The sequence below is a fragment of the Mesoplodon bidens genome (genome assembly GCF_964165515.1).
Source record: "Mesoplodon bidens genome assembly, chromosome: 10".
In the NCBI taxonomy this organism is placed as follows: Eukaryota; Metazoa; Chordata; class Mammalia; order Artiodactyla; family Ziphiidae; genus Mesoplodon; species Mesoplodon bidens.
In genome coordinates, this window is record NC_138172.1 from 95,065,025 (window position 1) to 95,072,061 (window position 7,037).

General features: G+C 42.3%; 1 pseudogene across 1 annotated transcript; it reads left to right on the plus strand.

Moving 5' to 3' along the window:
* The first annotated feature begins 4,673 nt into the window (after positions 1-4,673).
* On the plus strand, positions 4,674-5,324 carry LOC308623973 (RNA-binding protein 7-like; annotated as a pseudogene). Its single transcript has one exon. The product of its transcript is annotated as an RNA-binding protein 7-like (transcript).
* Positions 5,325-7,037: the final 1,713 nt, after the last annotated feature.

Genomic DNA, 7,037 nt, shown 5'->3' on the forward strand with positions numbered 1-7,037 from the left:
CCCCAACCACTGCGCCACCAGGGAAGCCCGGGTACGGGAATTCTTGTGAGACTGACTCGACAGAATTCTTGCTGATATCAGCGTGATATCAAGGGTAGTCAGACACCAAAGGTGGGGAGTTTTCACTGAAATGACTTTATAGGATTCTTGCTCAAACTGGTTTCTACAAGGACGGAGAAGGAAGCCCAAGGTCATGCCTAGTCCAGTCGAGGGCTCCCAGGAGGTTGATTAAAGTTTGGTCAAAGGAGAGAGTCTTTGACAAGTGCCTGGGCCCGGCTAGGGGTTTTGGCTAATGGTAGGGGGGCAAGATATTTCTGAATGCAGCATTGGGAGGTAGAAAGTGCCCCAATTCTAGGAACTGAAAGAAATTGCAATTAGCTAACTTCTTATTTAGAGAGGTTTTATTGACGAGAGAGGCCTTTCCCATGTTCATGGGCCCAACAGCTGCAGGAACAGCAACAAAGCAACAGTCTCCTGAGACCTAAGCCACAGGTATGGTAAATGCAGTTGCAGAACCAGTCCACCAGGTGGCAGAGTGAGAGCAGCATGGCCATTCCAAGAAGAAGACATGATGGTGGCCAAGCGCAACGGTGGGCCACTCAGGACCCACAGGGTCTGGGTCTGTGTTTATTACCAGCCATATGTGGTGGGGGAACTCAACGTTAAAATATTTATATTTTGATCAAGGCTGTCACTCATGCCTTTGGTTGGGTGGAGCCTGGGGAAATAAGAAGTTACACTCAAAACGTGTTCACATTTGTTAAAAAAAAAAAAAAAGATGATGATGAACCGTTTGGCAAGATTGTTTGCTTCTTTTTTGGGTAAATAGGAGTTGACCCATTTAACTGGGGCTCAAAGATCGCTATCAAAGAAGGTGAGGTTGTTGACTTCTCGGCCCAGTCTGATAGGAACAACTTCTGCTTCCTTTCTTGGCACTGCTTGGCTCCCAGCCTGAGGAAAGGACTCCGCTGACAGCTGGAGCCGCCTGCAGGGGTTCCCCAGCTCCAGTTCCCTGGATGTGGGCTCTGCTCAGAGAGCAAAGGCAGACAAGGAAGCAGCTCCATTGCCCACGGCAGTGTACTGTGGGCACTCTGTCACTCCCCCAGCTCTGGGGGACCCTAGCCGAGGAGGAGAGGAGAATCTAGGGGGCAGGGCCACCCTGAGGCCACAGGGAGAAGGAAGCAACTTCTCCTCAAACCGCGGTCCAATGGCAGACTCCGTTATGCAGGATCTTTCAACTGGGTCATCTCCCCCAGCCTCTCCCTCTGCCCTCTCTCCAGCTTGCCTTTCCCACCTTATCCACTCTCCACGGGAAGGAAAGCTATTTATTGAGCAGAAGCAAATGCTACTGATAATACTGTACATACTATAGAGCAGGCTTTGAAACAGATACTAACTCATTTAATTCTGACAACAAACGTATGAGAATATCATTACACCCACTTAGCAGATGCGTAAATTAAGGCACTGAGAGGTCACGTGACTTCCCTAATACCGTAGAGATAGTAAATGACAGAGCCTGGATTTCCATTCACATCTGTCTGACTCCAAAGCCTGACATGATTGTATTGTTTTATATGTGTTGCCCATCCCAGGACTGTTTGTATTTTTTAAAGGGAGCCTGCAAAGGGCAAGACTAAAGACGAATACAACAGATGATCTCTTGCAACTTCACCCATGACAGATTAATTTTCCCAGTGTTTGGATTTTATTTTTCCTTTTTCTTATTTGTAGGTTATTTTTGCCTTTTGCTATCCTTGATTGGGCTTCTGGATGCCTTCCTTGTTTTCCTTTCTATGTCATTATAGGGATGAAGAAATGGGATGCGTTACATGAATTTTCACAATTATAATTCAACATGTTCCAACAGGACTGACACGCCAAAACATCTAAGTGGCCGAGCACCATCAGCAGGTGCCAGGTCAGAGGACTACAGTGACGTCACTGTCACCATCATTACGATGTGCTCACCCTATCCTCATCTCCATCGTCACAGCCCAATCTCTCCAGAAAGCTTTCCTTCGCTTATTACAATGGTGGGACGTGTCTTTAAATAAACGACCATTTTAATGATCCTGCATTTGCAACTTCCAATATTTAGACTATTGTATTAATTTCCTAAGGCTATTGTAACAAAGCATCTCAAACCGGGTGGCTTAAAACAACAAAATTTATTCTCTCATAATTCTAGAGGCCAAAAGTTCTAAGTCAAGGTGTCAGCAGGGCTGTACTCCCTGCCAAGGCTCTAGGAAGGACTCCTTCCTTGCCTCTTCTAGCTTTGGTGGTCACCAGCAATCCTGTTCATTTGGCTTGTAGGCACATCACGCTAATCACCGCCTCTATCCTCATGCGCCACGCTTTTCTGTGGCTGCGTCCAGATTGCCCTTGTCTCAGAGACACAGCCTTCAGAGTCAGGGCCCACTCTAATCCAGTATGACCTCATCTTAACTTGTTACATCTACAAAGACCCGATTTCCAAATGAAGTCACATGCATGGGTACCGGGGTTAGAACTTCAGGACATCTTTTCAGGGAGAATGAAAGAATGCCATTTGCAGCGACAGGGATGGACCTAGACATGATCATACTAAGTGAAGTGAGTCAGAAAGAGAAAGACAGACAGCGTATGATATCACTTATACGTGGAATCTAAAATATGACACAAAGGAACTTATTTGCAAAACAGAAACAGACTCACAGACATAGAGAACAGACTTGTGGTTGCCAAGGGCGGAGGTGGGGGGAGGGATGGACTGGGAGTTTGGGATGAGCAGGTGCAAACTATCATATATAGGATGGATAAACAACAAGGTCCTACTGTGTAGCACAGGGAACTATATTCAATATCCTGTGATAAACCATAATGGAAAAGAATATGAAAAAGAACATATATATATAACTGAATCACTTTTGCTGTAGAGTAGAAATTAACACCACATTGTAAATCAACTATAATTCAACAAAATTAGTTTTGTTTAAAAAAAGATATCTTTTCAGGGGACACAATTCAACCCACACCTACTTTTTCCCAAATGCAAGGCAGATAATAATCAATCATAGGATTTTCTGCTGAGTACCCATCACGATCCTTCTCCAAGCAGCCGTCCTGACTACACCTCCAAGCAATCAGAGCCAGCACCTCAGGTGGGCCTGACTTACCCTCATGAGTCCCACTGAAGGGATGCGTCTGTAATAATGGCAATGAGTTTGTCAGGGAGATCATGCCGGAGCCCCTCAAGCCCAGTGCAAGTGGCTGCCTTATGCAGGAGGTGGGTCCTGCTGAGGGGTCACCCTGGACAGCCCTGTTGCCAGACCATCTCCTTCTTGGTCCAGCAGGTACCGTGAGACGTGACCATAGCCTTAAATTCACAGAGGAAACGTCCCACTGCTTTTTCTGAGTCCACAATCCACTTGCACTGTAGCATGGCCTGGTTCCAACTTCACTCCAGGCACACGTTTCTCCTCCCTCCACCCCCTGCAAATTGGAAACAGTGATACACAGCCCTCTCGCAGGGCTGTGGGGCAATTTAATTAATGTTTATAAAGCACTCTGAGGTCTTCAGATGAAAACTGCTGTGTAAGTGTAAAATTATTATTAGTTCTCAGCCCCCTGTCCCTTGACTTCTGACATGGGCTTTTGTTGTTCCTGAATGGGAGCTGTTTATGGTCTGTCCAGCTGGCTCTTTCGGGCACAGAGGCAAGTACATACACATTTGCAGAATTTTTTTCCCTTTGAGAAAAGCATTCCAGCTCTGTGGGATGTCTTGAAGCTTTTCAAGGTCTGAATGTCTCCCTACTTGTCTCTACTGAGTATTGTAATCTACAAGAGTAGATTGTAAACAGGCTACTTTGGAAAAGTAGAGGGAAAAACGGTCAATTTGAAGAAATGGGCCCTCTTATGATGAAGACTAAAACAATATCTCCTTCTCATGCAGAATCTAAATGAATCACTAAGTGAGCTCTGTCTTCCTTGCCCAGAGGGATTCTGTACGTGTTTATGCATTGAAAGGAGGAAAGAATAGAAGATTTGCTTTCAGTGCCCAAGTTTCGCTTCCTTCCTTCACTCTAACTTCTCAGGAACCATGGAAACCAATACACCCCACCTAGATGATGTTTTCCTGCTAGTCTTTGTTGCCTAACTGTGCACTTGCCTGAGATCCCTTGGGGAGAATGAAATAAAGAAGTGGAATCGAAAAAAAGATACGTCTGCAAGTGAAATGCCTTGTCTCTGAAGGAGAGAATGGGGCTCGAGTGTAATTCATCAAGCTCTGGGGCAACAAACAATGTCATAAGGCACCATTTTCCTTTTCTCTAAAATGTATTCATACTCATCCCATGATACCCACACACAATCCATTAGGATCCCTTCAAGGTATCTTTTGGTTTATCTTAACGCTTGATGAGCAGGGTCTGTTAGTCAACTGCTGGAAGATTGTATTTTTAAAAATCACTAAGGAGCAATTAGGTAATATGTAATCAGTTGGACAAAAGTATAACAGTATAGGACCAATGAAAGATGCAAACGTGCTTTCCCTTTTGTTTTCCGGCCTGGGTAGGGCCCTGCCCAATGGCCATCCCCGCTTTCCTGGCACAAGCGGGACGGTTTGTCCCCGCACCCGACAGGCTGGGCCAGTAATAAAAGTGAAAATTCCAAAAGATAAGGATGGTAAACCAAAGCAGTTTGCGTTTGTAAGTTTCAAACATGAAGTATCTGTTCCTTAGGCCATGAATCGGCTTAACGGAATCAAACTTTTTGGAAGGCCCATCAAAATTCAGTTTAGATCAGGAAGTAGCCATGCCTCACAGGAGGTCAGTTTGTCATATTCCCAGCATCATGTTGGAAGTTCAAGCCCTACTTCCACGTCTCCTAGCAGGTACGAAAGGACAGTGGATAACATGACTCCATCAACACCGATAATTCAAAGATCTTTTTCTTCTTCAGAAAATTTTCAGAGACAAGCAGTGATGAACAGTGCTTTGAGACAGATGTCATATGGAGGGAAATTTGGTTCTCCACATCTGGATCAATCAGGATTTTCCCCATCAGTTCAGTCACATAATCATACTTTTAACCAGTCTTCAACCTCCCAGTGGGGCCAAGATACACCATTATCACAGCGAAAAGTCAGACAGAATTCTCATCCTTAGGTAGTGGATAGACATAGCCGTGAACAGCATTACACTGATCATGGGTCCGACCATCATTACAGAGGAAGCAGAGATGATTTCTTCTATGAAGAGAGAAATCACGATGGCTGGAGCCATGACTATGATAACAGAAGAGACAGTGGTAGCGATGGAAAATGGTGCTCATCTCGACACTAAGAAGTGTTAAAAGGATGTTTTCATAGGGTCATTCTAGGCCCTTTTGTTAAGTTATTTCTGGGAATGTTTTCTTAAAAACACTCTATAGAGCAGCTTTACAAGTTGCCACATTTCTCTATAAAATATTAAAAGCCTAATTGCAGTCCAATACAGAAATGAGAAGAATTGTGGTTCTAGTTTTATTACATAAATAACCTTTCATCTCAGAGTTTTAAGAAGAGGAAAGGGTTTTATGCTAAAGAAAGTGCCACAATTCCTAATCATTTTAGACAATTGAGGAAGGGATGTATTTTATGGATTAGTTGTATTATGAAGCAAATATTTTAATTATCTGTTATCTTTTTGTATTGCAAGAAATTTCTTGTTAGGGAGTCAGACTTTTGGTGTATATAATGGAAAACATTCAAGTTGATAGTCTGAAATGACTCAGTATTTTGTTAATAAATGAGAAAATGTAAATTCAGTAATTCAATTTACTAACATTTGAGAAAACCTTTTGGTCAAGTTTGGGGATTAATCATATTATTTAACTTCTTAGAGAACTTAAGTGTAAGTTCTGTGACATGATCTTGAGTTTTACTGTAAGTGAGCATACAAGTATACATCCGCACATGCTATTTCATTATAAAATTTTAGAATTTGCTCATTAAATCATGTTCGATGTATGACTGAAGTCACTTAGGAAGTTAAATATCTCTAAATGTATTTTTTTTACAGTAAAATTACAGTGTTAATGTAAATCTTTTTCTGGAAGAACAAAAATGTAAATGCATAGATAAAATGGTAAAATGTTTTACTGAAAGTATTCTTTTTTTGGGAAAAAAATGTTCACGAAACCTTTAAATGCTGCCTCCATCACTCAAATTTCTAAAATCTTAACATTTTCAAAGTGCAAGGACACATTTTATTATGGAGATTGTACAGGGTTTTTTTTTGTTTTTGTTTGAATATTTGAAAGAATTTAGTCTAAAACACTTTGATTTAAAAATTTTAAAGTCTTGGGGCTTCCCTGCTGGCGCAGTGGTTAAGAATCCACCTGCCGATGCAAGGGACACGAGTTCAAGCCCTGGTCTGGGAAGATCCCACATGCCGCGGAGCAACTAGGCCCGTGAGCCACAACTACTGAGCCTGCGCACCTGGAGCCTGTGCTCCGCAACAAGAGAGGCCGCGATAGTGAGAGGCCCGCGCATCGCGATGAAGAGTGGCCCCCGCTTGCCACAACTAGAGAAAGCCCTCGCACAGAAACGAAGACCCAACACAGCAAAAATAAATAAATTAATTAATAAACTCCTACCCCCAACATCTTCTAAAAAATTTTTTTTAAAAATCTTGTTTAACAAAACTTTTATGTATCAATATGCCGTTTCCCTTTCATTGTAGAACTTGTTTATAAAAATTCATTCCTTGAAAAAGTTGGATCCTTTTTAATATTAACTACAACATTTGTACTATGTTGCTTTTTAATATATTGAAAACAAAACAAAACAAAAACAAACAAAAAAGTTGCAAACGTTTGCTGTATCACTGTAAACACAGGAAAACTAAACCAAAAGAGCACAGATGTTTCCGCAGTCAGCCAATCGCTGATCAAATGTGATATCAAATTATCTACAGGGAAAACAAGGAATATTCTGCTGGGACAGGGAAGTTGAGGCAGGACTGGGAGTAAGGATGTCTAAAACCAGGTTTAATCATGTAACGTCTATGACTGTC